Consider the following 27,975-nt stretch of genomic DNA (forward strand, 5'->3'; position numbering starts at 1 on the left):
AGCAGCAGCAGCAGAATTTACCGCAACCAGGCGAAAAAGAGTATTAAAAGTGCACAAATGCGCCATTCAAGTTGAAGCGGTGCTAATCCTTATTAGTTAAATAAGTGTATTACCCAAAGAGATAAAAGTATCGTGAAGTGTGTGAATGGAGCCCGTTATTTTGTTGATGGCACTATCGATTTATCGTATATTAGCTGCCGACTCTCACTATCGATTTCACTGTCCACGCTTGCGATTAGCGATAGTCGATATGGTAATTTTTATGCTACAGTAACAACTGCGACAGTTACACAAAAATAAAAAAAAAACATTTGGACATAAGAGCAAATTTTAAAAATATTATTGATAACTTCAGGCAATGTTATCGATAGTTTGGCATTATCGATAACATCGTCTTGCTGATCTTGAAGCAAAATATATGTATGTCAACAAACTGAGTAACTAACGGCTCAAATTTATTGAACTGTAAATAAAACAAGTAAATGTGTGCTAGTCGGGATGCCCGACTAGGAAATACCCTGCACCTTCAAGGCTACATCGACTTGGCTTCTCGGAGAAGTCTCCTTTTATGCGATGCACGTTTCATGAGTTGAATATGATAACCTTTAATGAGAGTATAAAAAGATGACAACAAGCACTCCACCCTGTCGGACCGCACTCGCCTAGACGATTACCAGGAATAACAAAGTCTGAACTTCCTTAAGAGCTATGACTTATATGGAGCGCAGTCAGCCAATTCAGTTAACTACTTGATTAAGCAGTCGAGTCAATCAGGCAGCATCATTATCAGCATCTCTCTCAAACACACACACAGACATTTGTAGAGCCACACACTCGCATAATTTTCAATTTCATTTCAATTCACAAGCGCCTTGTCAAGGCCTAGAGCCGCAGCCCTACCATCCTCCCACCATGCCACCCTCTCAACTTGCCTGCACCCACAACCCCAGTATCATGATAATGATGATCAGCTTGTCAAATGATTTCATCATGGCGTTCCGCGTCATTGTCATTGTCCTCATCATGCATCGTTGACATATATATATATATATATATATATATAAATGTATATACATACACATATATTTATATATATATACAGGAACAGAAATCCGGCGTACGTGATTTTTAGCCTTAATGCCAAAATTTCTCTTTGTCCCCCGCGCGTATACCCTGTAAGCAATGTGTTGTTGAGGCGGTAGCTTAGGCTGCTATGAAGCAGAAAGTCTAAATAGTATGAACTGTGTGAACTCAGTGACTAAATGCGACAGATTTTTTTTATTTTTTTAAATTCCCTGTTTTTAATAACTCTCGTTTCAAAGGCGTGCTCTTTAACTTGAACTAACTTTAGCTGCACTTACAGGGTACAACAGCTAGTCGAGCATTTTGGCGAGTCTCTTGAGCGTTTTTTTTTTTAAATTTGGCACCCCTTGCAATCACATAGTCAACCTTCGGTTTTTTCTATTTGGCGCTCATTTCACTTTGTATTTTCATGCTTTTTCTCACTCTGCTTCTTTGATTCGTTTGGCGTACCCTTCTCCGCGCTTCTCACAGTTGACACTGAGCAGTTGACTGAGTGGCCCAGCTCCTAATCCATTTCCGTCAGCCCACCCCCCTTCCTACTGCTTTGGCTTATCGTGCAAAGTTTTTAAGTTTCGTGTCGTGTTTGGCATACGTAATAGAAAATTTTCCGCCCGTCTTTCCCGGACTATTCTATTTTCAGATTTTCAAATTTCTATTTTCCAGTTGCTTTTGTTGCCAGCCGTTCATCAGCCGAACGTGTACGTCATCATTTGGCAAGTTAAAGTCCACCAAACCCTTGTATAAATCCTTTAGCAGCGAACTCTTGTGTTGTTTTTCCGCCCTGCCCTCTTCAGGATATTGCATCGGGCGCTTCGAACTGTGAAAGGATAACGTTTTCGGCAGTCAACTAAAGTTGCTCCATTAACAGATTAAAGTCAGCTTCAAATAGTTATTTTATTAAGGATTTCTTTTTTTAGCTAAATATTGCCTTTAAGCAAAGTTCGCATCAATTTGTGCCTGGCAACTAATCGATATTTAATCGATAGAATTTGCACAACTCGTACCTATCGTTTGTTTAGCCACGCTGCAAACTGCACCGCAGGGCAGATATTGTAAATGTATCGATAAGCTGTCTTTCTTTTGATTTCGTATATCAACGCTGTGATTTTGTAAAGTTTACCTCAAAGTCGACAATTGTTCCTGCGGCTCAGTCTGTGCCCGAGACTCGTCGTTGGCAGTCTCTCTTTTATTTTTGAGATTTTATTTTACTTGATTTGAAAGGTTTTATTTACACTTTTTATATAACTTTTTTAAACGTTTTTATACTTTTTTGTGTACTTTTAAAATAGTTCTCTATTTTTTTAAATATATATTTTTTTTATTTTTATTTTAAGCACGTTTTTTACATGTTTGCTGGACTTAGTCTTTTATACTTTTTTCTAGTGTTATGAGTGTGTGTGTGTGAGGTTCGTTTGGGTATTTGTGTGTGAATATATTGTAACCCAATATATTTGGGTAATCTATGTATCTTTATGAGATTTACTTTTTACCTGTCGTCAAAGGGTGCCAGTTAAAGACGACACTGCAATAAAATCATATATCCAAATATATGTTACAATTTTTCTAATCTATTTTGTTTTTTTTTTTTTTTTTAACTATTTCTCAGGGCGTTATGCTCGACTTTTATTAATGTTCCAGGATTCAGTATAATGCTTCGATCCTTTTTTAATTGAGAAAGATTCTTGCACGCTAATTTTTGGGCTAGTTTATATCCAGATGGAATCTGACTCCCCCGAAAACGATGTTTATTTTATTTTCTTTGGAAAAGCTCATGCCTGTATTGTAATTTTCTTCTGACTTCTAACTTTCTGCTACTACTACTATCACTATCGGCCCGTAAGGTATACATGAATTGAAAATGAAATATTTATTTGATTATATCCTAGGCCTATTCTCTTGGCTTTTATTTTATACATTTTTTTTGATGTTATATATAAGTCTATTTTGCACCCATTCTCAGCCACATTCCGAGTGAGCTCTAAATCATTTTATACGATATAGTTTACATGTATTTTCGGACATTTATTTTATTATTTTTAAAAGAGAATCTCGCTGAACGAATTTTTAATTCGATATTTTCCGCTGATTCGATATTTCTATTTCTCAGCCTTTTACTTTTGGGTTTTATTCATAAATGTTTTACGTCCTCGCCTTTTAGTCTTGTCTGGTTGAAAAATCGAATATTTTTCTTTATTTTAATCTAATGCTAAAACTAATTAAGAGTTCGACCAGCTGCTGTTATTCGCCTGGTTACAGAATATTTTTCAATTTTCTCAACTAAAGTGCAGATTCCTCAGAATATCCTCTCATGACTATTAGCCTGATTCTATTGCTATTTTTTTTATAACCATCGGCAGGCAGATTTAACTCTAATCGTCGACTAAGTATTTCTATATTAAAATATGTTTCTGTCTTAATTCGCATTTCGATTACTTTGATTATTATATACATATATACTTTGAATTCCCCAAACATTCTTTTTTCGGCATCTAATAAAATTTAATTGGTTGGAATATTTCTCTGAGTTCTTGCTCAAAGTAATCAAGGTCTACGTCCTCGCCTTTTAGTCCTGTCCCACGTGGGAATCGTTTATATTTTCTTGCCATTTTCCTTATATCTAATACCAGAACTGAATCATGATTTTCTTTTTCATTGAGACGTTGTTTGTACACAGCTGTTATTGGAGTATAACAACACTTGTTTTTATTTTTATATTCGTTTTAATATTTATTATTTGGATTATTAAGCGCGTCAAATTGTTTATACCTTTGTAACTTTTGTATGAATGAGTGTTAGTGTCTATTTCAGTGCTGTTTAGTTATTATTTACAAAACAGTGTTGTGTAATCAAATTTCACTCATTATTTCAACAGCTATGAAATTCATCCGACTTTTAACTTTCTGCTACTACTTCTATCACTATCGCCCTGTAAAAGTAAATCCTATTCAACAATGTATCCAAATAAAATATAGGTATTACTTATTCTTAAAAATGACCTATTTGTCAGCTTGTTTGCTTTGGGTTTTACTCATAGAAAGCTTACGTCCTCTCATTTTTCTCTTGTCTTGGGGCGAATAAAAATTTGTTCTAAACTTTTAATCTATTTAGGTGTATGCCCATGACTTCTAAGCTTCTGCTTCTGGCACCTGGAATCAGCACCTTTTCAGAGACTAAGAATCATTGGTTCATATCACTAATCCATATACATAAATACAATTTGGCAACTTTGCTCATAATTATTCTAACATACATTTGATCTGTAAGCTACTTTTGTAAATAAAACAGAAAATATTCACTTCGCACTCAGGCAATTGTTGTACTGCTTGCGTTAAAGCCACAGAAAATTTCAGGCTATATAAATGGCTTACAAAAAGCACAAGACTCAACCACCAGAGTGCGGGAAAATACAGAACGCGTAAAGGAATGCAAAAAAAAAAAAAAAAAATAGTTGGAATTCATGCGTTAAGTTAAGCGAGTGAGGAAATCTGGAATGGCCCATCGACCTGATAGATGGATGAGAGGGTTGGCGAGTCAACAAGCGAGTTGCCAGCAAATCTGTGGGCAATGCTCAGCTTTAAGCGGCTTACAAAACAGCAGCAGCAACAACAACAACAACAACAACAACGACCAGCACAAATCAATGTAATCAACATGAAATCAATCGATTTACGCTTTTAGGCTCATAAACTTTCTCACAGAAAATCAAAGTAAATAAAAAAACAGACAAAAAACAATTGAAAAATGCCTTTGTTTGGCAACAAGGGTGATGGGTAGGGAGGGAGGGGGGGGGGGCGTGGCAGGTCGAACGCAACGACTTTCCATGTCGCGCATGGGCGTGGCCAAAACTGGGCGGGTAAGTTGAAAATGCTAATAAAAAAATTCCAACATCAATCTGTGGAATTTGTGTTGAACATATGCGCCAATAATGTAGTCCCCCTAACCCCAAATCAGGAAACCCCTCAACCCCTCTGGCACTCAGATGCCAATGTCCCAAGCCAAACACACACACACACACACACACATACAACCAGAGCAGTGGAGTGGCTGCGGGTAAGGGTAGCTCTCGATGAGGTCGATATGTTTGCTTAGCTGAATGTTGGTGATGATGTGTAAACATTTACATGACGTGTCCCAGTTTATTTTAACCTTTGATCCGGTCCGCAGTCGCCGCCGCAGTCGCCGTCGACGTCAGCACCTGCCACAGCGTCGAAAGCTGAAGAAGATGATTTCAGGCCGAAATGCAAAAAATAAAGAAAAATATTTGCATTAAAAATGAATTGTTTGTGTAGGCCAGGCGACGACGTAAGACAACATGTGGCTGCGGCACAAAATGAAAGCGAAGCAGTAGCAGGCGCCCGAGCAGGGCCGGGGGAAGGCGCCCGAGCAGGGACAGGGGCAGGCGCCCGAGCTGGGATTGAAGCTTGGCTTTAGCACATCAGAGATGCGACTTTAAAGTCTGCATGCATAAATAAACACGTTACACCTTAAGATACAAGCACACACGCACACACACACACCAATACACACACATACGAAAAGCGCAATGAAACCTCAAGCGCACAATAAATTTTCATCCTTGGAACTGATGTGCGTGAGGCGTATGTGTATGTGTTTATGTGCTTGTGTGTGTATGTGTGTGTGTACGTGTAGCAAATGTTGGACGAACAAACAAAACGTGCCAAAAATAGACGAACAACAATAAACACATTGCGTTGGCCCCGTCTTGGCCCCGTCTTGACCTCGTCTTGGCTCCCCCGTCAACTGAGGGTCAAAGCAATTGGCTCTGGTGGCGAGACCCTCGCACCGACAACAAACACGACGAGGGTCCTTTATGAAGTTGCCTGTCAGCGATCGACAAATTTAATATAAAGCCAAACAGGGGACTAACTATATAGTCTGCCTCTCTCTCTCCCTCTCTCTGCCTGCTGCAGGAATATGGAACAAGAGCTCGTGCCAAGAAATGTGGATTCGAGTGTCAAATATCTGGCCAGGTTATGTGGGCCAAGTGCTTGGTTATATGCTCATTTTTAAGTTAGCTAAATATTTATAAAGTTCATCTAATAGCTTAAATAACATTCTTCTCTAAACTAAAGAGCCTCGCTGAGAAACTTCCCTCCATGCTTCAAGCTGAGCGAGCTACACGACTGTTCAATTTAATTGTGGAAAATTAAATATAGCTTCTCATATGTCTTTTACCATCATAAACTCGCCTGCATATCATTAAATGGAAATAAAACAAATAAAAGAGCTCGAGTCGGATGTGCTCGACTAGGGCATACCCTAAAGCTTCTTCTAATAACACCAAATGCAGTTTACTTGAGCTCAATATGTAATGGGCTATTTTAGCATTAATGAAAACACATTTAGCCATAAAATAAAATACATTTCATATATAAGTATATACCGATTGATCGGTGTCAAAGTTGACAGTCACTTAAATGTAAACAGCCAAGAAATAATACTATTAGAGCAGAAACTCGCAAAAGGTTTGCTGGAACCAGCCCTGGACTCAAATCTTAGGGCCTACAGGCATGGAGTCATCAGACAAAAAAGGGAAGTTGAGGGTGAGCTTGAAGGCGGGGCAGCGGGTTTTGATGATGATCACATGGTAATCAGAGCGCGAGATTTTGTTTTATTACTTGTTTATGACATTGGCATAACTTGGCCTGGGGGTCGGGGGAACATGTGGCTCTTGTTTTTGCATGGACAAAGGATATTTGTGCTTGCAACAAACGAGCCAAGTTTTACGAGCGCATAATCGAAAAACTTGCCGCTCTTGAGCGCCGACTCATGGCCAACTGGCAGATGGGCACCCGGCCCAAAATTGTCGCCATCAACAGCAACAACAACAACAACAGCAACAGAAACAACAACAACTGAAACAACATGTGCAAACATTTGTCATGTGGCAACCTGGGACCACATCCTGATTTTTGCGGGCACCTTTCTGTCTCGTGTCCTTGTTCCTGTCCCTGACCCTCTTCTTGTCATTGTCACTGTCCTTCGCCTGACTTTTGCTAATTGTGCGCAGCAGTTTTTGATTTCACATTTGGCTTTTATTGTCCCAGCCAAAAGGCGAAGCTGCCCATCTACATATGCATATGTAGACTCTGCTAATAAGCAATCGAGGCTGCGGCCTCGGCTTGGTATTTGGGGTCTGTTAACGGCCTGGGCTAACATCAGCTCTTCGTCTTTACTATGCTTGAGAAATGTCACATTTTCAAATATCACATTTTGATGTTCCATTGGCAAAAGTAGCCCTTCTTTAAATAAACAGCTGATCGAGTTGCTTTGATTTACATAAACACCGTAAGGTTTCCTTCCAAAAGTTAAATAATACGACTACATTTAATGGACACTTTGCGGCATTTGGCCATCTTAAAATGTTAAAAACTGTGGAATTATACAAATTGAAAATTCTAATTTAAAGTAACCGCTTGCCTTCGCTGCTATATCTGTTTAGAGTAACGATAGTATCATATTTTTCACAACATCGATAGAAAACTCGATCAATCAAATATATTTAAGAAAAAAAGTGCTTTCTGACTACATTTATCAGGAGTCCGTCTTACTGTTTCAGGCAGTGCATATGTCAGTCGGAACCGCTCAGATTGGATCACTATATCATTTAGCTGATATACAGGAAGAATCGATCGTAAAATGGTTCTTGTATCAATAACTTTTTTTGGCTTATCAAAATATCTAGACCAAACTCTTAATTTATTAGTTAAACTATCCTGCTTTCATATGATCCAAAACTTAATAATATCGCACTCCTTTAAATTATCTAGCTACATATATAGGAAGAAATTTATTTTGTTTTAGGAGATATTTTCATCAAAATTAACATTCTACTTTCATTTCTCGCTATCTCTCTCTCTCTCTCTTCTCCTCTCTCCGTCTCTCCACCTCAGCATCTCTGTCTTCATCTTTCTGTTTCGCTCTCTCTCTCTCTCTCACCATCTCTCTCTCTCTCTCTCCCCAAACTCCAGACTAATTAGCTGTTAAGATTAAAGTCGAATCGCTTGGGAGAGCTGCTAATTTGTTAGATTTCTCAAGTTGCGCCCCAAATTCTGTTGCAGCTTAAGACGCAAACATGCAACTTTATAAGCTCTGACAGTGGCTGTGGCAAGAGAGGAAGGGGCAAGAGGTACGCAGGGGGAGGGGGGAATGGGGGTTGTTGCTGGGTTGCAACTGATAAGTCCCGCATCTCAGCTGTTGACACGCGCCGCAAAAAGTTGCTCGTCTCATATTTATCATATTTAATTAGTGCACAGTTGCAATGCGCTGCAAGTGCAACCAAATACCCCTACCCCCTCCCTCCCACCATCACACATATCTCTGGCTGGCAAGCAAGTTTGTTAGAAGCAAACGCTTGCAACAGTCAAGAAGTAATATTCGAGCGAGACTTTTTTTGGGACAAGTCAACAGGCTTGTCACATGTGCCACGCCCCCTCTGAGCCCCCCTCCCCTTCCTCGTATACAGCCATGTGTGTGCGTGTTGTCAACAAATATTTGGCCCTAAATTGAAATATTAGTTAGATGAGTTATGAAAAGTTAAATATCGTTCACAGAACGCACACAAAGTACAACAAAAATATATTTCTATATATATATATATATATATATATATATATATATTGAGTACAGCTCCAAGTCGTCTGCAGTAAATGTGGGCGTGACAAGGCTGACAACTTGCAAGTTTTTCTTTTTTTTTGTCAGACGCGCGTCCTGAGCTCAGTTTCAGCGTTTTCTGCTGACACACGTTTTGCCTTTTCCGATTTCGATTCGCTGATTGCCAGCTTCCCCCCCCTACCCCCTCCTCCCACCACCCTCCTCCCTATAGGAAAAACAGTTAGCTAACAAATAATGTGACTTATAAATACTCTATATTTAGAGTTGTTTCTCATTTGTTGCAAGTTATTTTATTTCGGAAATCTGCTAAAGAAAACAAAAAAAAAAAACACAAAAATATTATCGTAAATCATAAAATAATCTAGAACAACAAACATGTATATATGTAGGTCTGGCAACTCTGCCAGCTGGTGATATCGATAAATTAAGAAATTAAGAAAAGCCAGCGGACTTTTCCCAACACATGTATCAGATTTTATATAGATAATATATGCAGCTATAATATAGATCAGCTGGAGGCATTTGCTTAGAATAAAATAAAGTATAAAGAGAAGCAGGTCAGTTGGCTTGACGAAAAGTTGAATTCGCATTGGGATTTGCTGGACGGATTCTAAGCGACTCGAAACTGAGCACAATGAGCAGCTTGATATCTTTAGATTGAGCTCAGTTCAGATATGCGCAAAGAGCTGGGTATTTTAGCGTTACGTGGACCTCAGTTCAAAGACAAAACTTTTATGAATCTAGAAATGACATTTACAGAATTTGTTGCATAGTTCATGAGGGAAACAGAGTAACCTTTTTGTTAGGGCAAAGTTCAAGACGCCGCAAAGTATTCACAAGAAGCACAGGAGGGAAGGCGGGGTCAGCCTGGTAGGTAGGCAGGTAGGTGGCAGAGGGAGGTGGGGGCAAAGAGACTTTCGGCTATAAGTTAGTGCTCCCCAGATAGTAATTATCAGTAGATTGTCGGCCAAGCAAACAACTTTGACAAGTTTTGTAATCGGTTTTGCCTTTTTGATTCCATTTATTGTACATGACAGCGCTCAGCGAGGAAGGAGGGGAGGGGCGAAAACCATTTGAAAGTTGTCATTTGACAATCAAAGTTTATGGCAAAAAAACAGGACAGAAGAAAAGAAGCGTAACCAAATGAAGTTCGCAATAATAATTATATGAAACGTAAAAAGTTTGGAAAAGTAAGCTATTTGGGGCTGCAAACTTTAGTGTTAACAACATGGAAATTGAAGAAGTGCAAGAATAGAATACATTTAAATTCAGATAATGACAAAAACTCAAGTCAACCTATCCGAACCTAAAGAGAACTAAAATTAGCTATGGCATTCCATTATAATTAAAAATCATTTTTATGGAAAATATATAAAAAATAAATTAAAATATATAAAACCTGCGCTGATTATTGAGTTTATCCCCCATTACTATTACTATTACTAGAATCAGGTAAGGGTTAACTTCAGCTATAGAGATCTTAAATTTTAGCAATGGCATATATTTTAGTTCATGCACAGATCAGCTTCACGAAAAAGACTTGAGAATCTGCAACGAGAGCCTTAACTGAATTGGGTCCGATAAAAATTATAATTCTTTTTTATGTAAAAAATATATAAACAAGAAATTGTTTCAGATATGGGCTAATATCAGGACTTATCAAATGCCTTTTACGGTTTTGATTTAATACGGTTTGAAATTAAAAAAATTTTACATTTTTTATACGAGCTTAACACGATTTTAAACCTTTTGGTTAAATATGTTCATACCACAAATTTGTCAAAGCAATTCAAATGTGTTAATATTATATTTTCTGAACTTTAAATGCAATCAGACGCGTTTGCTAAAGGACATTTTTTATAGGGTAGTTTTGATTTTCCAGCAATATATTTGAATTGAATTTTAACGTATTAGATAAGGGCAGTTAATTATATATATTTTTTTTCATTTCGATTTACCCTAAAAATTGAATAACCTATTATTTTTTCTTTAATAACTGGGCTTGTGATAATAAATACACAATACATATGTGTTTTTAACAAATAAAAACTCTTAAAAAGTCCTAGTTTTTACTAATTTTAATGTGTTTCATTGACGAGGAATCAATCAGCTATTTTTCTGGAATCTATCTAGCGTGTAAAAACAGAATTAGGTATATATATATTATATATATGCCTTTTAATAATAAGATAGGACCACAAATTGAACATTATGCTCCCAAATCCTGCACCTGGTTGGCTGGCAATATCCGCCCCCATATTTGAAGTATCTAACACAGCTCGGTCCATTGGTGGACACTTCATTGGCTGCCACATATGACAATATACCAAATGTACCAAATATACCAAATATACTAAAAAATGGTATATTTGGAATGCTACCAAGCAATGCCAGAGAGCTATATTGAATGCTCCGAATACAATTGTTGTGCGTGTTTTTGTTTGTGTCTGAATAGGACAGCATCAGCTTTGGAAATTGTCTTCCGGACGGGCTTGGTATTGGGAAGTTTGGGGTTGGGGGTTGGGGGTTGGGGGTTGGGGACAGGCACGTTGGGGCAATAACAGCAATAACATCGATGGCCCCGCCCACCATTTCCCACACTTGACACATACACACGCTGAGTAAAAGGAAATGAAAAATTCTTAGCAAAATTCCCATCATCCCTTATTGGGCTCTGGGGCATTTTGTCCTGCATGTTGCTGTTTCCCACCATCTGCAAATACCCTAACTTTGGGTGGTCTATATCTAATCTACAAAGCAATTAGGAACAGAAAGAAACCTTAAGAAAAAGAAACCTCTGTACGTTTTTTTACACCCATTTATATGATTAAAGTATTTAGTGGAAGGTTTTTAAGAAAGAAACTTTGTATTTTTGGCATGTAAAGAAAGAAACTTGCTTATAGCACTTACCCAATTAGATTTTATCAAAGAAAGTAGCTTTGATCATGATCTCCAAAAATACCTCCATAAGAGCTAACTCTTGTCTACAAAAAAAGAGAAGCATTTAGATAGGCGAGAAGCTCAGGAAAGTAATAAGAAAAGAAAGCAACATTTTTAAAAGTTGTTTAAGGTGATTAAGAATATAATATTAAGTTAATTTAAGATGGGAACAAGTTAGGTAAAATATACTTTGCTTTTTCTTCAGCTACTCGAGAGCTACAGAACTATAAATGAACTTTAATAAAATGCAAGTGTATGCCAGCTTTGGTTTCGTTTTTCTAAAAATAGTTTCGTTTTATATATTTTTAACAAAAATTGCCATGCTGCTTGTGTGTAGGCGTGTGTGTGTGTGGTTCACAATAAACTCACAATATGTAATAAAACTGAACGCGTTATAAGAAAGTGCCGCGAGCAGCATCAAGAACCCATAACAACTGTCACATTGGACATAAAAAACCAAGCGCCAACATTTTGAAATCAGTTTCATTTCATTCGACAATCTATTAAACATTAATTCAGCCGGAGAATATACCGAACCAACTGGGAAACCAAACGTGGGCACAATTTTTATGCAATTTCAGCGACTTAACGATTTGTATTACTTTCGTCCTTTGTCGGAGAATTATATGTTTGCCAAACAAAATAGTTGGAAAAAATTTAAAAAAATGCTAAAAAAATATTTGGTTCTCATTTTAACCATTTTTATGAGTCCCTTTATATATCTCAGCCGAATATTCTTTCTTTATTTAGTACTCGCATTTATCAAGTTTTTCTTTTTTAACAAAACAAATATTCACTCAACCAAAGTTCGCATTCGCATTTCCAATTCAGAAGGGTTAGCGAACTTTTCGGAAATAGCCTTGGACAGAAGCAAGAGCCCGAAATTCCATTCAGCGAATCTTTAAGCCTCATTTCCGCCAAGCAGAATGGATTTCGCAAAAAGCGTGAAACACAAATCAAATTATTTGTTTTGAAGAAAGACCTCTGAAAAGGAATTTGGAAAAAAAGAGGTTTCAGTAGACCGTTTTCCACCATTTTTCCACTTTTGCGGGTGGAATGTTGCAAGAACCTTGAACCGTTTGGGCTATCGATTGATCATCAATCAATCAGTCAGTCAGTCAATCAATTAGTCATTCCATCTAGAAAACAGTTAAATAGAGATTATATGACTCCGATTAGCACACCGTTTAAAGGTATCACTGGATCGTTTTTCGAAATTTTTCCACTCTTGCGGGTGGATTGTTGCAAGAACCTTTAACTGTTTGGGACATCGATTGATCATCAATCAGTCAGTCAGCCAGTCAGTCGACCTAAAAAGCAGTTGAATATATTCTGAGATTATACGAGCGCGATTAGCAGTCCGTCTAAAGTTTTTGTGTTTCCTTTTCTGCTGCCACAATCTAGTTTACTTTTCTGAACTGGTTTTAGGTAAAGCCCAAAAGACAATGAATAAGAAGAAGTAGAATTCAGGGCGGAGTGTGTTTGAGGTGTGGCAAATGCAATTAGGTATGCATAATTGAATTCTTTGCTTGATATGCGTATTTGTTTAACAATTTATAAATTTATTTATTTATGTAGTTGAGAGTTTTGTGGCCTGTGCACAAACTAATTAAAAGGACTGCAAATTGGCCAAGCGTGTCCTGTTCTGCAGCTCGGCCAACTGAGCTGATGAAAAAGCCTGCAACACATGAGTTTGCAAGCCAGACAAAAGGATAGAAAAGGCGGGTGGCAGTTGGCAGGTGGCACGACCAGGGCTGGCAAATAAATAAATAAATATTAAGTACTCGTATTTGCAGTTGTTGTGGCACTCGCAATGTGAAATGTGCAAAGGCAAAGACCAAAGACCAAAGAGTCAAACAATGAGCCAGGATAATTAAGGACAGCCTGCTGGACGAACTGGACGCAGGTTGCAGAAGTTTGTCTTTCTGTTGACGTAGCCAGGTATGCAACAAATGATTTTCATATGACAAACTGAACATGGAGGACAGTTATGATATGAATGCGAAGAGGAAGCAGCAAGGAGATGTACGGGCTTAAATATACTTATTACATTTATATATATATGAAGTAGATATATATTTATATATAAAATTATATGTGAATAGAAAAGTGAACGTGGAGGACAGCTGTCTTATTAAAGAGAAGAAGGGGCAAGGAGGAGTACACAATTTATGTAAAACATAAGGTTGAACAGTCTTTAATATGGAAAGCCAAAACAGAAATCTGTTAATATTCCATATATTTCAAATAGTTTCAAGATGCGTTTGAAAACTAAGTTAAAAATCAGAAAAGAATTGAACATGGATTAAAATTCATATAGAAATTTCATATGTTAGAAGGGGCAGTAGAGACAGTGGATTAACTTAGAGAAAAGAACAGGTGAAATTTTGAATGAGCTTAAGTACATAAGTACAAAACTGCAGAAGGAACACAACGAACATAGATAAACATAGATAAACAGGCAGGGTTCCACTTTGTGTCCTGTTCCGAGGAGAATTCCGCTTTTAAATATGTCAAAGTTAAGCAGAGAGAAAGAGTTAAAAGAGTATTGTCCGTGCATACAAATATGCCAGCAAAGTGAACATGGAGGACATGGAGCCACTGAATAATAAATAATTAAAAGGCCAAATATCCTATGCCCTCAGTTATTTCATAGCAAATGCCTGCAAATGCACACACAAGCGAGCGCGTGTATAATGGTTTACGAAAACGCAAAAAGTGAACATGGAGGACAATTATCGAATAAGCTGCAAATGAAATGAAAAAGCCGAAACATGCACTTTCAAAAGGCAGCCCAGCGACCTGCCTTGTGGTGTAGCTTAGCGCACAGAGCTTAAATAATTTTCGCTTGAAATTCCCAAACAGTTATGGCAGCTGCTGCCAGAAGAGGCACAGCACAAATTGCGGTCGGGCCGCTGCAAATAACTTGGGGAAATTCTATGCCAACCTGGACTCGAGTCGAGGTCGAGGTCCCTGAAATTAGTGCGCATTCGGTCTTGCAATGCCTCGCACACGCCGGAGACAAACTTAATTTGACGCAATGTCTTCGAGTCCGCACCAATCTCCCCCTCCCCACCGCCCTCTCGACCCCTCTTTCGGTAGCCCTCAAGTGAGAAGCGCACTTGGGCTGTTCTCGGAACCTCCCGCAGCTGCACATAATTTAATTACCGCAACGTGACAAGGCGTTCGACTAGAATTCTCTCTTTGTGTATGTGTGTGTGTGTTTGTATGTGTGTATGTGTGTGTGTGTGTGTGTGTGTGTTTGTGTGTGTTTATGTGTGTGTGTATGTTGGCCAGGCTTTAGCATCGTGTGGCAACAATGAAGTGCAACATGTTTAGAATAGCAATTAAGTCGATAGAGCCGCAGACAAAGCCCTGTTCAAGACATGCCCCAAGGCTTTGGCAAACCCGTCCCCATTCTTACAGGTCCTCAGTCCCGTTCCCCTCCCTCTCCCTCTCTCCCTCCCTCCCTCTCTGTCAGCTCAAGTTTTGCCTCTTTGCCTCTTTCCTCTTTCTGTCGCTACGTTTAATGTGCGTGCCACGTGCCACATGCCACGGCCACAGCCAGCATGTTGCATGTTGCGAGTGTTACACCCCCCCACATCTCTTCCCCCCCTCACACTCGCTCCACATTGTGCGTCAGCTTATTGACGTGCTGCCAATTTCGATTTCATCTGCAACTGTTTGTGGCATGTAGCCCGCACTTGCAACTCTTCATATTCATGCATTTATGCAGCTTGCCACATGCAGCATTTGGCTGCTGCTGCTGCTGCTGCTGCTCCTTGCCCCCAAAATGTTGCCGCATGCTTCGTTTGGTGTTTGATAATTTACAGCTTTGCTGATTACTGCCACATGCAACGCGGTTGCCGCCATCGCCTCCAGCCTGCAGCCAAATCATAATACCCCGCTAGCCTACCGCTCGTGCCCCCTTCTCATGGATTTTGCATTAATTTGCTTTAATTGCGCGTCCGCAAAAAGTTTTAACTGCCATTTCCGTTGCATTTGCACCGCATGTTAACATAACCATGACATTTAGCTCTTCCCCCTTCCCGTCACGCTTCCACCATTACCCCATCACCCCACTCCCGTTCTATTGCCCGTTGTGGTTACTTTCTCGATGTGTCCACCCGTTCGAAGTGCAGATGCTGCCTCTTCCTCTTGATGCTGTCATTTGCCATTTGCCGTTAGTTTTGCGCATTTCCGGTTTCTGCAAACCAACAACAACAACTAATCTTTGCGCGCATCACCGACCGAGCGGATGCCCTGTAAATTTGAATCTTATTATTTTATTTTCTTTGGCACTTGTCCTCATAAAATACTCTGCAATAAACGGTCCAACTATGCCTCAAGCTTTAAAAACTATAAAATTGATAAATAAATAATCTATTATCATATAAATACCGCTCTAGCGTTCATATTGAGCCAAGTTTGCTATAAGAAAGTAAACATTACTCGACACGCTTCAAATATATTCGAATTAAATAAGTATCTCCGGTAAATTTGAATAACTTATTGCGATATACGCATAAAATCGAAAATAACTCAAGAACATTTGTAAAGTAGTCGATCCATCGATATACCACATATTGATAAGCAAATTAAGAGCGATAAATGACACTAATCGATATGCTATGAAAAGATTCGATAAGTCAAATAAGTACCTCTGTTAAATTAGAATAAATTATTGCGATATCGATTGCATGCAACCAAGAATGTATATATTATTTGTTCAGTCTTAGTTGTCACAGTCTGCCTGTTAAACACACATTTGCACAACTGCAATATAGGGTATAACCGCAACCAACAGCAGCCAGTTCATGGTTTGAGTTGAATTGAATTGAGTCGAGTTCCGTACTGTGCTGTCCTTGCGGTAAGCGTCCATGGGCGTAGTCTACCTACAGACCCGTACGGACAGGGGCCTATACGATTTGTGGTTTTATTTAAGGTGACATAAATTAGCACATTGACAAACACTTGTGGGCCCAGGGCAATTGTGTTTTATGATAGTTCGACCTACTTGCTCGAATATCCTATTCAAGGTCTGCATTGTTTAGAGACTCCAGCCTTAATGTAATTCGATGAGCACATTTTGCTTTGTGGCAACGCTGGCATTAAACAAGTGTTGTGAAGTGCACGAAGCAGACGAAAGGCAACTGAGCGTTGACCCGCTTTGCCCGTAGGATCTGCCTCGGCTCGATTTCTAGATAAAGATAAAGTGTGTAAAGCTGTGTATATATATCTTTAGTTACCCTAATGCACAGTTAATCACATATCGGTAGCCAATTATTGTTAGCCAACACTAGCTTGGGAATTCTTCTTTAAGCTTTTCTATTGTATGCTAGCTCCTACAATTCCCTTTTACATGAAACCCCTTTCTCCACTTGCTGCTCTACGTCCCTGTCTGGCCACATTGTAGCCCTCTCATGACCGCCAATTGGAACCAAACACAATTCTTGTTGCATTTTTAATGCGCGGCACAAGTTGTTGTTGTTGTTATTGCTGTGGCCATTAGGAAATCGGACAATTTTCGATTTTAATTAGATTTTTTATATAAATTTCAGTTTCAGGGAGCACTTTGGAGCGGCCATATAAACGGGGCCAGCATTAAAGCTGTAAAGCTGTGGGGGCCAGTCAGCTAGTCAAGGTTGCCCGCAGTTCTTCCCCCCGCAGAATAACAAAAGCACATACGCTGCACTTTTCAGCTTGGCATGCCCCAAGTTGAAGCCCAAAGGCAACAGGAATATGGGCATACAGGCAACGGGCATGCGGCATGCGGCATGCGGCATGCGGCATGTAGCCTGTGTGTCTTCTGGTTGACATAGATGTATATCGGGGCAGCAGCAACAAGAACAAAAGGCATTAACACCATCAAACTTGGTAAACAGAGATACAGCACGTATCTAATAAAAGGCCACAACGTGCTGCCAACGCGGTCGCGAATCAACTCAGGGGCGCAACGGAACGGGGCGGGGCAGGAAGGGGCAGCTGCCATATGGGGAAGGGGGGGTGGGTAGGAGATTGGAGTGGTACTTGCGTCCAGAATGTATGTCTGTGCGTGTTTGGTTCTTTGACATTGGCTGAGATTTGCGGGGTTTCGTAGCCTGCCTCAGCGCCCGCATGCAACTCACACAGTCAGACAAACAGACAGACAGACAGACGGACGAACGGACGGACGGACGGACCGACGGAAAAACGGATAGACAGATAGACAACAAGTCGGTGTCTGTTGCTCCTTTCAACGCTTTTGCCAGTTGATATCCTGCTTAAGGATGCGCTCAAGTACTTTCAAGTCACTTGGCAGCTGCTTAAGTTAACTTTTGCCTGGCAAGGACAGGCTGCCGGGCAAGCGGGCGTGGGCGTGGGCGTGGGCGTGGTCGTGGGCGTGGGCTACGGGCTGGTAGCATATCATCAGCTTTGCAAACCCAGCCCCTCCCACTCCCCCGCAACTCGCAACCTGCCATGAATGTATCTCCGTGTTGACAGTGCGATGAAACGCAGAATGGAATCAACAACGTTTGCGTTTGGCCCCCTTCCCTCGGCCAGCTGCAACTTTGCTGCACTTGACTCGAAGTGTCCTTTTCCTTTGCTTCAAAAGCGACAAAAGTGTCACCGCAACTGTTGCGGTTGCAGCAACAACATTCAAGCCAGGCCAACGACAGGTGGAGGTTACGGCTTCGACCGGCTTTTGGCTGCTGTCAAAACAAATTCAAAATGCGTCTACACTCAGCGAAATTGCGTTTAGCCAAAAGAAATATATATTTAAATCTTTGGAGGATTGACAATTACAGGTATTTTCCTGCAAAGACTTATATTTTCTAACAACTTTTCCTTGGATTGCATCCAAAATGTCCAGTATAAAAAAAGTAACTATAAAGGGTAAAGGTTAGAGCTCAGACCTTTACAGCTCTTTCGATTTTGATTTAGACAAGGCTATTACTTTGGGTATCGCTGGACTTGAACATTTTGTAGGAATATATAGTATACTTATTGGGGTCTCATTTCTCGTCTCCTTTTCCTGGCAAGACCAGAATATTCTCGGCAAGTGCACACAGTGCACGCATGGTGCAATTTTCTGTGGCTTGCCAGGAAAGTTTTATTTTTTGACAGCTCAGAAGGTTTATTCAAGCAACTCGAATAAAGCTCAACAGTAAGACACAAATTAATTGAAATTAAACTTAAATATTCAATATAATAATAATCAAGATGAAAGACGCCAGCAATCGTAATTACTTAATTACTTAAAAGAAAAACAACAAACTTTTTGCCTTGTTTCTTGTGGTGCAACAATTTTGCTTTGGCGATATCAAGAATATATATATATGTATATAAACATAAAGCTGACATTGTTTTCAAGTTATTTTCGCATTGTTTGATTTCACTTTCAAATTTTGCTCTGCCTTGCTCAGACGATGGGGCAAACAAGGCGCCGCACACCTCGCTTTTGTCTCGGTTCACCTGCCCGCATCCTGGCATATCCGTATCCTTGCGCCCGTCCTGCATCCTTTCCGGCCGCCCTGTCCCCGTCTGCTGTCAGCGCCGTCGCCATTTCTATTTGAATTTCTTAAAACATCTTAGTGGAATTACTTTCAGTTTAAATTGCTTAAGTGGCCTCTAGTTGCTGTCTCTCTCCCTCTCCCACTCTATTTTTCTCCCTCTTTATCCCTCTCTCTCTCTCTCTCTCTCTCTCTTTTTCTCTCCCTCTCTCTCTTTCTATAATGCCTGCTGATTTGATTAGCTAGTCGCTAAAAATAAATGATTCGAGTGCATTCACTTAATTCCTCATTCACAAATATATTTGCAAATGTTTTGTGTATTATTTGCTTTTTTTAAATTTAATCCTATTAAACAATGTATTTTGTTAACCCAAAAAAATGTCTAAAATGTTAATTCTTTATAAACAGCCGCTGAAACCGAATCGAATCACTTTTCCTAATGTTTGCTTGTTGCACTTCCACTACGTTTCTCCTTGCTGCGCCACACTATTTGTTTTTTTTTCCATAAGAAATCGACTTACAACACTAGGTTAGAAGCATTTGGGAATTTTAACAAGCGGCGCTTCATTTTAGCCTGTATTTACGTAGCTAAAAGCTAATTGCCGAATACTGAATCCTTTTCTAGATTTCTAATGCAAATCTTATATTTGCCTCATAATACTCAGCTATCGTATAGATTGGAAAATTTATATTGTTCTTGGAATATATATGTATATATGAGAAATGTCAAGTTGATTTTCATGGCTAAGTTATAAAAAGCTTAAAGTTAGATTCCCAGCTCTGACTGTTTGTCAACAAGATACTAGACTCGGATTAGGAAATGGCTTACCATATTTTAATTTTTTTCTTTCAATTTCTGATATATTTTAACGCAACATAGTTTGCCTTTCCAAAAGCGTCAGCTTCTTGCTGCCATGAGCAGCTATGTCAAAATCTCACTTCAATCTGTGCGAAGCTCGAAAGCACATTTGGAGAACGGAAAATGTGGAACAATATTCAAGTTTTAAGGTTTTTTATTTGGAGCATAAGTTCCTCGAAATTGCAATGTCAGGACGTTGAAAAAATGCGCAGAAATGAGCCTGTGAAAGTACAATATTCATATTCCGGCCCCTGTTGCAGCTCAGTCAAAGCAAGCCGAGAAGCACAATCTAGCTGAACCACAGGTAGGCGGGATTGCAGGTGCCACTAACAATTCACCAAGCCTGGCCTCTTCCCCAGGTGTGTGTCCTTGGGTTGAGACTCAAATAAAGCTCACTTTGAGCCTGTTTCTGTTTTATACCCCTAAAGGGTATTCCATTTTCTTTACTTTTGTTTCCAGTTTGTTGCTCATCAAGAAATTTGGTTCGTCCTGTTGCATTAGACGGATCGGAGACCCGGCTTTAACAATATAAACTATGTGAGCCAAATCTTATCAAGATCGGAGTATTATAATATAAAAAACAAATCGAATGGAAGATGGGCTATCGTCAAGCGAGATATTGTCATTTGTCCTGATAAGGAAGCATCTGCGAGTTTATTCATTTTAGCCTGTATTTATGTATCTAAAAGCTATTTGCCGAATACTGAATCCTTTTCTAGATCTAACATTAATGCCTACTTTGAAAATAAGTATATGAAATTCTCAACCAACAATTGACCAACTGAGTCGATCTTGGCATAACACCGAGTGAAGTGACGATCACCTGCCTCATTTAGCATATGGAAAAAGGGCAGCCGATATCTGAAATACCACGTAATATTGAAAATAATTTTTAGACATTCGTTTTGTTCCCGACAAAATGTAAACAAAGCTTTCTCAAGACCGAGAGAAGCACAGCGGCTGTTCTTGATTGAAGCTAGGGTATCTGCTAGTCGGGCGTGCTCGACTAGCGCACTTTTTGTTTTCGACTGGGCTAATACTCATATATATTCCATTAGGTCTTCTTCTTATTGGTTCTTCTCGTTCTTTTTCTTTTTTCTTCTTCTTCTTTTCTCTCTTTTTCCTTCTCAATTTTCTTCCACTTTTCCTTTTTTTTTGGGGTTTTATTTCTTGTGATAGCTGCCACCCGCTTTTGCGTGCCGAGAAATACGCGGAATTCAAAGGAGGCCCTGCTGCTGCTGCTTCTTCTTTATCTTCTTCTTCTCCGTCCAAAGACACGGCCGGAAATAGTTGAAATTTGTATCGGCGCTTGTTTTGTGGCTGCGTTGCTGTGCGGAAAAGAAGGTGAAGGGTCTGACAAACGAAATTGAAAACTGCAATTGACACTGAAACTGGATATGAATATGTAAGTGAAGCGGGTCGCGGTGCTGCGGGCCGGGGGCGCTGGCGGTCGCGTAGCTGTTGCAGGCTATGTTTATCACCTGCCACCTGCCACTTGCCACTTGCCACTTGGCAACCGGCGCCGAAGTTGCAAACGAACTTGCCACACGAGGCGGCACGAGCCGCTATGGGCCAATTGGGCAGCCCGATGCGCTGGCAACATTTGTTGCCAGCAGCTTGGCAACATTTGTTGCCTGCGCGCTGTCGCCCAATGCCATTGCCAATGATTGGCCATTAGCAATTATTAACGCAATTATTATTGCATCGTGTTCTGGCTGCCTTCAGCCTCGTCTCCATTCGAAACTAACGAGCCAAAATTAGGTAAACGAATTATGAGACTATGGCCCAGTTCGTAGCGCCTCGCCTTTGTTGCACTTTCCCCAGCTCCATTATCATCATCATCATCATCATCGTGTCATTATTGTCATCATTTTTATCATCAGCCCCATTTGCATTATGTAAATCATGTTCGCTTTGTCCCTATTCGCCGCTCCGCTTGTGGCTTAATTTCAGTTTCTTATTGCAGTTAATTAAGTGCAACTTGAGCTTTTTACCAACCAGTACCGTCCCTCCCTCTTCCCATCCCCTCTCCCCCAATCCCTCTCGTGCCATGTTGCAAGCTGCTTAATTTATGCACGAAGCGATTCCGTCTCCATTGCTGATGATGTGCATGTCAAAGCGCTGACAATCAGATGACAATTCCAGCCATGATAATTCCAGCTAATTGCCTCAAATTCTGCCGTCAATCAACTTTGGTGTAGGGCCTGACGCCATAACAGTCTCTCCTGATATCGAACAGCTGAATGGGACTGCGAAATGCTTTGTTAACTCGGGAATGTGCGACTGAAGAAAGACAAATGAATGATTGAAGAAGAATGACTGATGAAATGCTATGTATAAGGTAATTAGAAGAATTTCTTATGAATGCCTGACAGATGAATTAGATGCACTGTAAGTCTGATGCAAATCTGAAAAATGTCTGATGAATGCCTAACGTAGCCATGGCGGATGCCTAGTGACAATATAAAGCTGAAGTATGTCGATGAATGCCTTATAAAAGCTTGATGTACGCATGATGTACGCTTGATGCAAGTCAGCAGATGCCTGTTGTATGCTTAATGTGAGAACGATGGATGGAACCCGATAGATGCCTGATGCAAGTCTGGATGCCTGTTAGATATGTGATGTATGTATGAATGACGGGACGCGTATCCTGACGAATTTATGTTTACCTCATCGATACGGGAATAGATGTGTGCTTGATGTATAACAAATAGATGAGGCTTGGATAGATGATGAATAGGTAGATCTCTTGTATTTATTGACAGGTAATAAGATTGTATTGATGATGTATGGCTGATGCCTGAAAGGTTCCAGTTAAATGTCGAGTGTTCAAACGGTTGCTCCATCAATGCTTTATTTAAAATATGAATTTGATATATGCCCGATTTATGCTTGCTGGAAGAGCTGACGCATGTTTGCCGTGCTTCAATCAGTTCATAATTGCGACTTATTGAGTTTGCATACTGTATTGAAAAAACTGGACTGGACTGGATTGGACTGGACATTGGCTTTATGGAAAACTTTTAATAAATGATAAAAACGATTTATTTGCTTGTTTAACTGCAGCTCGCATGTGGATTTACATGCACTGCAAAAATGGGTACGAGGCCATGGACCCATCTACCTTTTTCGCATGGCATACTCGCAAAATGAAAGTGCGCCCCTTCCCCCCCTGTGGATTGAATTGGTTAGCGGACCAATGGTCACCTCTCGTCAAGGCCATAAAGTATGCAGCACAACGAAGCGTCGGCGGCGGCGATGGCGCGACGTTCATTGAATCCGAAAACCCGTATTGGAATGGACATGCCTGCGCAAGGGTAATCGAAATCGAAATCCGAATCCGCAACGTATTCCACGTATAATCATCATAATGGCAAATTATATATATAATAATAAAATATTTCGTGTTCAAACTAACAAGCTTACGGAGAGGTGGGTGTGCTTGTGGGTTGTCTCGACTGTGTGTGTGTGTGTGTGTGTGTGTGTGTGTGTATTGAATAACATATGCGTACGTGTTAGTGCCAGTCCACAGACATTAGCCAGTGCTTGCATAGGTTTTTGTATGCCTGCTTGTGCGCCAGGCTGTGGCTTGAACTTAAAGCTGGACGCGCCGCGTTTACTTGGAAGCTGAAGCCAGCTCCTTGCCGTGGCCCCCAGTTAAAGCCCAAATCAATCGACTGCGTGACTGTGACTGTGCCTGCGACTGAGACTGTGAATGGGACCGCCGACCGACCTTTGTGCCTGGTGCCAACTCCTTTTGCTTTTGTGTGCTGCATGCAAAATTAGTCTGCGAGACTCGGCGGCAAATCAAATGTTTGCCAAACGACCCGCTGCCGCCATTTGCTAGGTATCCGTATGCGTTTGCCGCGTGCATGTTCACAACGATATCCTGGCGAGCACTCGGCCAAAGTAAGGCTAAAAGCCTGCTGCTGCTGCTTCAAGTCTATTTGCAACTTTCGGCCCGGCGACCGCAGCTGAGCGGCAACTTTGCCGGGGCAAAGTGTTCCGTTTCCTTTGTGCGGCAGCTGCGCCACGCCTTCGAGCATATATCTTGTGAGAAGCTGGGCGGGTGCGGGGCGGGGCTGGATGTTAACTCTTTAAGTGGCGCCATGTCGCGGCGTCTGTGGCACTGCGGCTAGGTTCAAAGTTCAAAGCGAACATTTTCGATTTTGCCATTAATTAACGTTAGTAAATTAGCAGCAGGAGCTGCAACTGCCACAGCAGCCGCCTTTCAGCTCCTCGAGTCGTACTCTCAGCTCCGACTAACTGGGTGTCGAGTTCATTGATTCGCAATCAACGCCGAGCCGCATTTGATTTATTCGCCAGGCGTTATGGGGTTAAGAAATTGTTAAACTAACGTAGCCAGTGCCAAACGCAATTAAATAAACAACATTCGCAAGGGTCCGAAATTTAATTAAGTGGCTCGCAACCTCATTGAAATGAAGGCAGAGCCACATCAGGTGGTGTTGAAGATTCCCAAGTCTATGGATTACCCAAGGCTATTATTGCAAATAAGTTCGAAGTTGTCTTCAGATACTTTCCAACACTGCCCGAGGGAAAACTCCCTCGAATAAGAGAAGGTCCAAGCGCGGTAGCTTTGAATTTCATCCTTAGTATCTTCTCTGCTTACTTTTAAGCGAGCACATATTTTAACGTGTTTTCGAACACTGTTTTTATACACTAACACTACAATCTATTCGAAATCTCCCTTAACTTTGATGTCCTTCGATGAGCTCTTTATTTGCTTTTTAAACCTATTCGCAATCTTTTTATCTCTTTCTCCCTATTTTCTCCCAATCCCAATCCACTTCCCCACAAATATTTTTGTTTATTATTTATTATCTCGATTATTTTGATACTCTTGTTGAGACTAAATTTAAACATTCTTCTTTTCAAATATCTCTATATATTGTCCTGACTTCTTCCGCTCGCTCTCTTTATCGCTGCGCTATACAAACTCAACAAATACCTATTTAAATCTTCCTCAATATCGTTACTCTAAATCGGTAATCGGTTATCGAATAGCTTGAGAATAATCGGCAAATCACTTAAGCGAGCCCATGCTTACGACCAACCGGCGCAACTGAAGCTAAATTGCAAAATGTTGAGTGAAAAATGTTGAGCAATATTTTATTGGAGCTGTTTATGCGAAAACTCATCAGGAAAATGTGCGAACTACACCGAATCGCAGATAACAACAGCTGTCGTCGTCCTCGTGGTTGTTCTAGCCCTTGTTGCTGATGACAATCGGCTGTGGAGAGCGGCAGCGACAATGACAAACTGATATTAAAGACGCATCAGAATTTATCAAAATCGAAAAATCGGAAAAAAAAAAAAAAAAAAATACCCGCACTAATAGAAAAAGTTGTGGGCCACAGAAGCAGCCGTTGATGGTTGCCCAAAATTCCCTTCAAGCCGGGCAAAAGGCCTCAGGCATGCAACTTGTACACATTACTCAGAAGGTGCACACAAAAGAGTGTATTCAATTCGTTCTAACCCATCGAGTCGTACGCACTTCACTCACTAAATGTGAGAGCTACAAAAGACGAGAAGGAACCGGTACATCTTGGAATTGAATAAAGGCAATATGAATAGATGTTCTATGGGAACTGGCATCTCATTCGAATATATTTATACCCTGAGTACTTTCAAAAGAAGGTCTAATGGTTTTCTAGATATGTAAAGGGGGTAAAGAAGCTTCACCGAACCGCAAAGCCCAAGCACTCTGAAAAGCGGAACTGACTTTTTTCCTTCGATCTATTTTGATTAGCTGGTATCTCCTAGTCGAGCACACCCGACTGGCGCACCCTTGGTTATTTATTAAATGGATGATAGAGCAAGTTAGTTAGAGAATAGGATATTTAAAAATGCTGGCTTGTCAGCCAAAGTAATTGTCTGGCTTTAAGTTGTTGCCGCTGTTGTTCCTGTTGTTCCTGTTGCTGTTGTTGTTGTTCCTGTTGCATGTGGCAAGTGGCATGTGGCATGCTGCTGCTGGCCATAAAAATGATTTAAATGCCGGCGCATTGTTGCATTATGTCGCCAACTACTCGCTGTCTGTCTGAGTGTGCGAGTGAGTGAGTGAATGAATGAATGAATGAGTAAATGAATGAATGACTGACTGAGTGACAAGCTCTGTCTGCCCGTGCCATGCATCAACTTGATGGCCGTCTGGTGGCTCTGTTCGCAACTTCGTTATGACCGTTGGCAGCGTCTTTATTTACCAGCCAACTCCAACTCTGACTCCGACTCCGACTCCAACTCCAACTCTAATTCCGACTCCAACTCCGACTCCGAGTTGGCATCAATTCCAACTGCATCTGCATCTCCGCATCTCTGCCTTTGCATACTTAATGCATTTTCATTTTCATTTTATTTCATTGCTTTAGTTTTGGACTCAACTTGTGCTTTGTTTCCGACCAGCACTTGCTGCTGCCTTCTCTGCTACTACCAACAATCTACCTCCCCTCTTCATCAGCTCCGCCCACCCCCACACCCCTTTTAGCCATATTCTCTAACTATTTGCTTTTTGGCTTGTCTTGTGTTTACTTACTTTCATTTGTTTACTTGTGTTTCATTCGGTTAAGTGTTTCCTTGATTGTTTCGCCCGCGCCTTTAGACGAGCCGCTTCTCGCTTTAACTTCTTCATTTTCCAGCACCATCTCCATCTCCATTTCCACTTCCACTTCCATTTCCATCTCAATTTCCATTTGCACAGTGCTGTCAGTTATTATCTGCTAAGCAGAGTTATCCGCAGTCCGCAGTCCGTTTCGCCAGTTGTTAACAACAATGTTGGGGATTACATGTGCCAACTCGGATGCCAATTGCCACACACACACACACAGAGAGAGAGAGAGAGAGAGAGAGAGAGAGAGAGAGAGGAGAGAGAGAGAGAGAGAGAGAGAGAGAGAGAGAGAGAGAGAGAGAGAGAGTCTCAGTCTAACCCTAGTCAATTTGCATAGCTCATGCTGTGGCACTTTGTTGTTATCGCCCATCCATTGGCCATAAATATTCATCCCGTATGCATACATTATTTTAATGAATTATTGATTTCGTTCAATTAAATAAATAGCATTAACGGCAAAGCCCACCGACCTTTGGATGCTCTACATAAAATATACAAGCTTTCGACTCTTTGGAACTAAGATTTGGAATTTAATCACTTGTGTGTCGAGTCGATGGTCTTAGAAACTAGCATTCCCTTCCTTTAATAATTATTATTATATAATATATAAAAATAAAATAATATATTATATAATATTACAAATACAACACTATTATAGCACAATATTTCAGATATTTATTCGGGAAATTGAAAGTCTTCCAACAGTTATCTGGTAAGAGATTGTATTTAGTTAAGAGACACTCTCTACAGATGAACTTTATAAATCAATCATTGTTCCTAGGCTTTGTGTGAAATCTAGCACTGAGAATACGAGCTTAGCTTTATGTCGGAGCTTTTCTCTACTCCGCCTCTCGGCTTCTATTTACATATAATTTATAATGTTTATTGGGCATTGAATAGATTTTGGCATATGAGGTAGCTCGGCTTTGCTTTCAATTTTACCGCCTGCTTTGTGTTTTGGCCTTTAATGTTTTCTGTGGTTTTTGTCGCCTCAAATAGCACTTTGTGTGTGCGTGTGTGTGTGCCTGTGTGTGTGTTGTGTCCTTTGCAGAAAGCATTTATGGCAATAAAGGCGCATCTATTCAATTATATCGATGCCAACATTCCCCCTTACCCTCCCCCACCCCCACCCCGCTCATCGACCCTTTCAATTGCTTTTAGGCCAACATTTTTTCTAATGGGCAGGTGCTGTCTCATCAACTCCTTCATTTACGTTATATTTATATGTGTATCTACTTATGTACATGTATATAGAGCACTCATGCGTGGGCTGTGTGTCATTTTAATGGATGACAAGAGTTTTTCTTGTTGTACCCCCTCCCACCCCACCAACTCACTAA

General features: G+C 40.4%; 1 long non-coding RNA gene across 12 annotated transcripts; it reads left to right on the forward strand.

Moving 5' to 3' along the window:
- The first annotated feature begins 20,045 nt into the window (after positions 1-20,045).
- Positions 20,046-23,426, forward strand: LOC26531827 (uncharacterized). Of its 12 annotated transcripts, none has more exons than XR_011416969.1 (5): positions 20,047-20,314; positions 20,470-22,351; positions 22,450-22,636; positions 22,702-22,778; positions 22,828-23,426. It is a non-coding gene; the product is annotated as an uncharacterized lncRNA (long non-coding RNA). The 12 variants fall into 12 exon arrangements; XR_011416971.1 differs by having other exon boundaries at positions 23,080-23,425; XR_011416970.1 differs by having other exon boundaries at positions 20,048-20,314; positions 22,702-22,753.
- Positions 23,427-27,975: the final 4,549 nt, after the last annotated feature.

This window comes from Drosophila virilis, chromosome X, assembly GCF_030788295.1.
Source record: "Drosophila virilis strain 15010-1051.87 chromosome X, Dvir_AGI_RSII-ME, whole genome shotgun sequence".
Lineage (NCBI taxonomy): Eukaryota > Metazoa > Arthropoda > Insecta > Diptera > Drosophilidae > Drosophila > Drosophila virilis.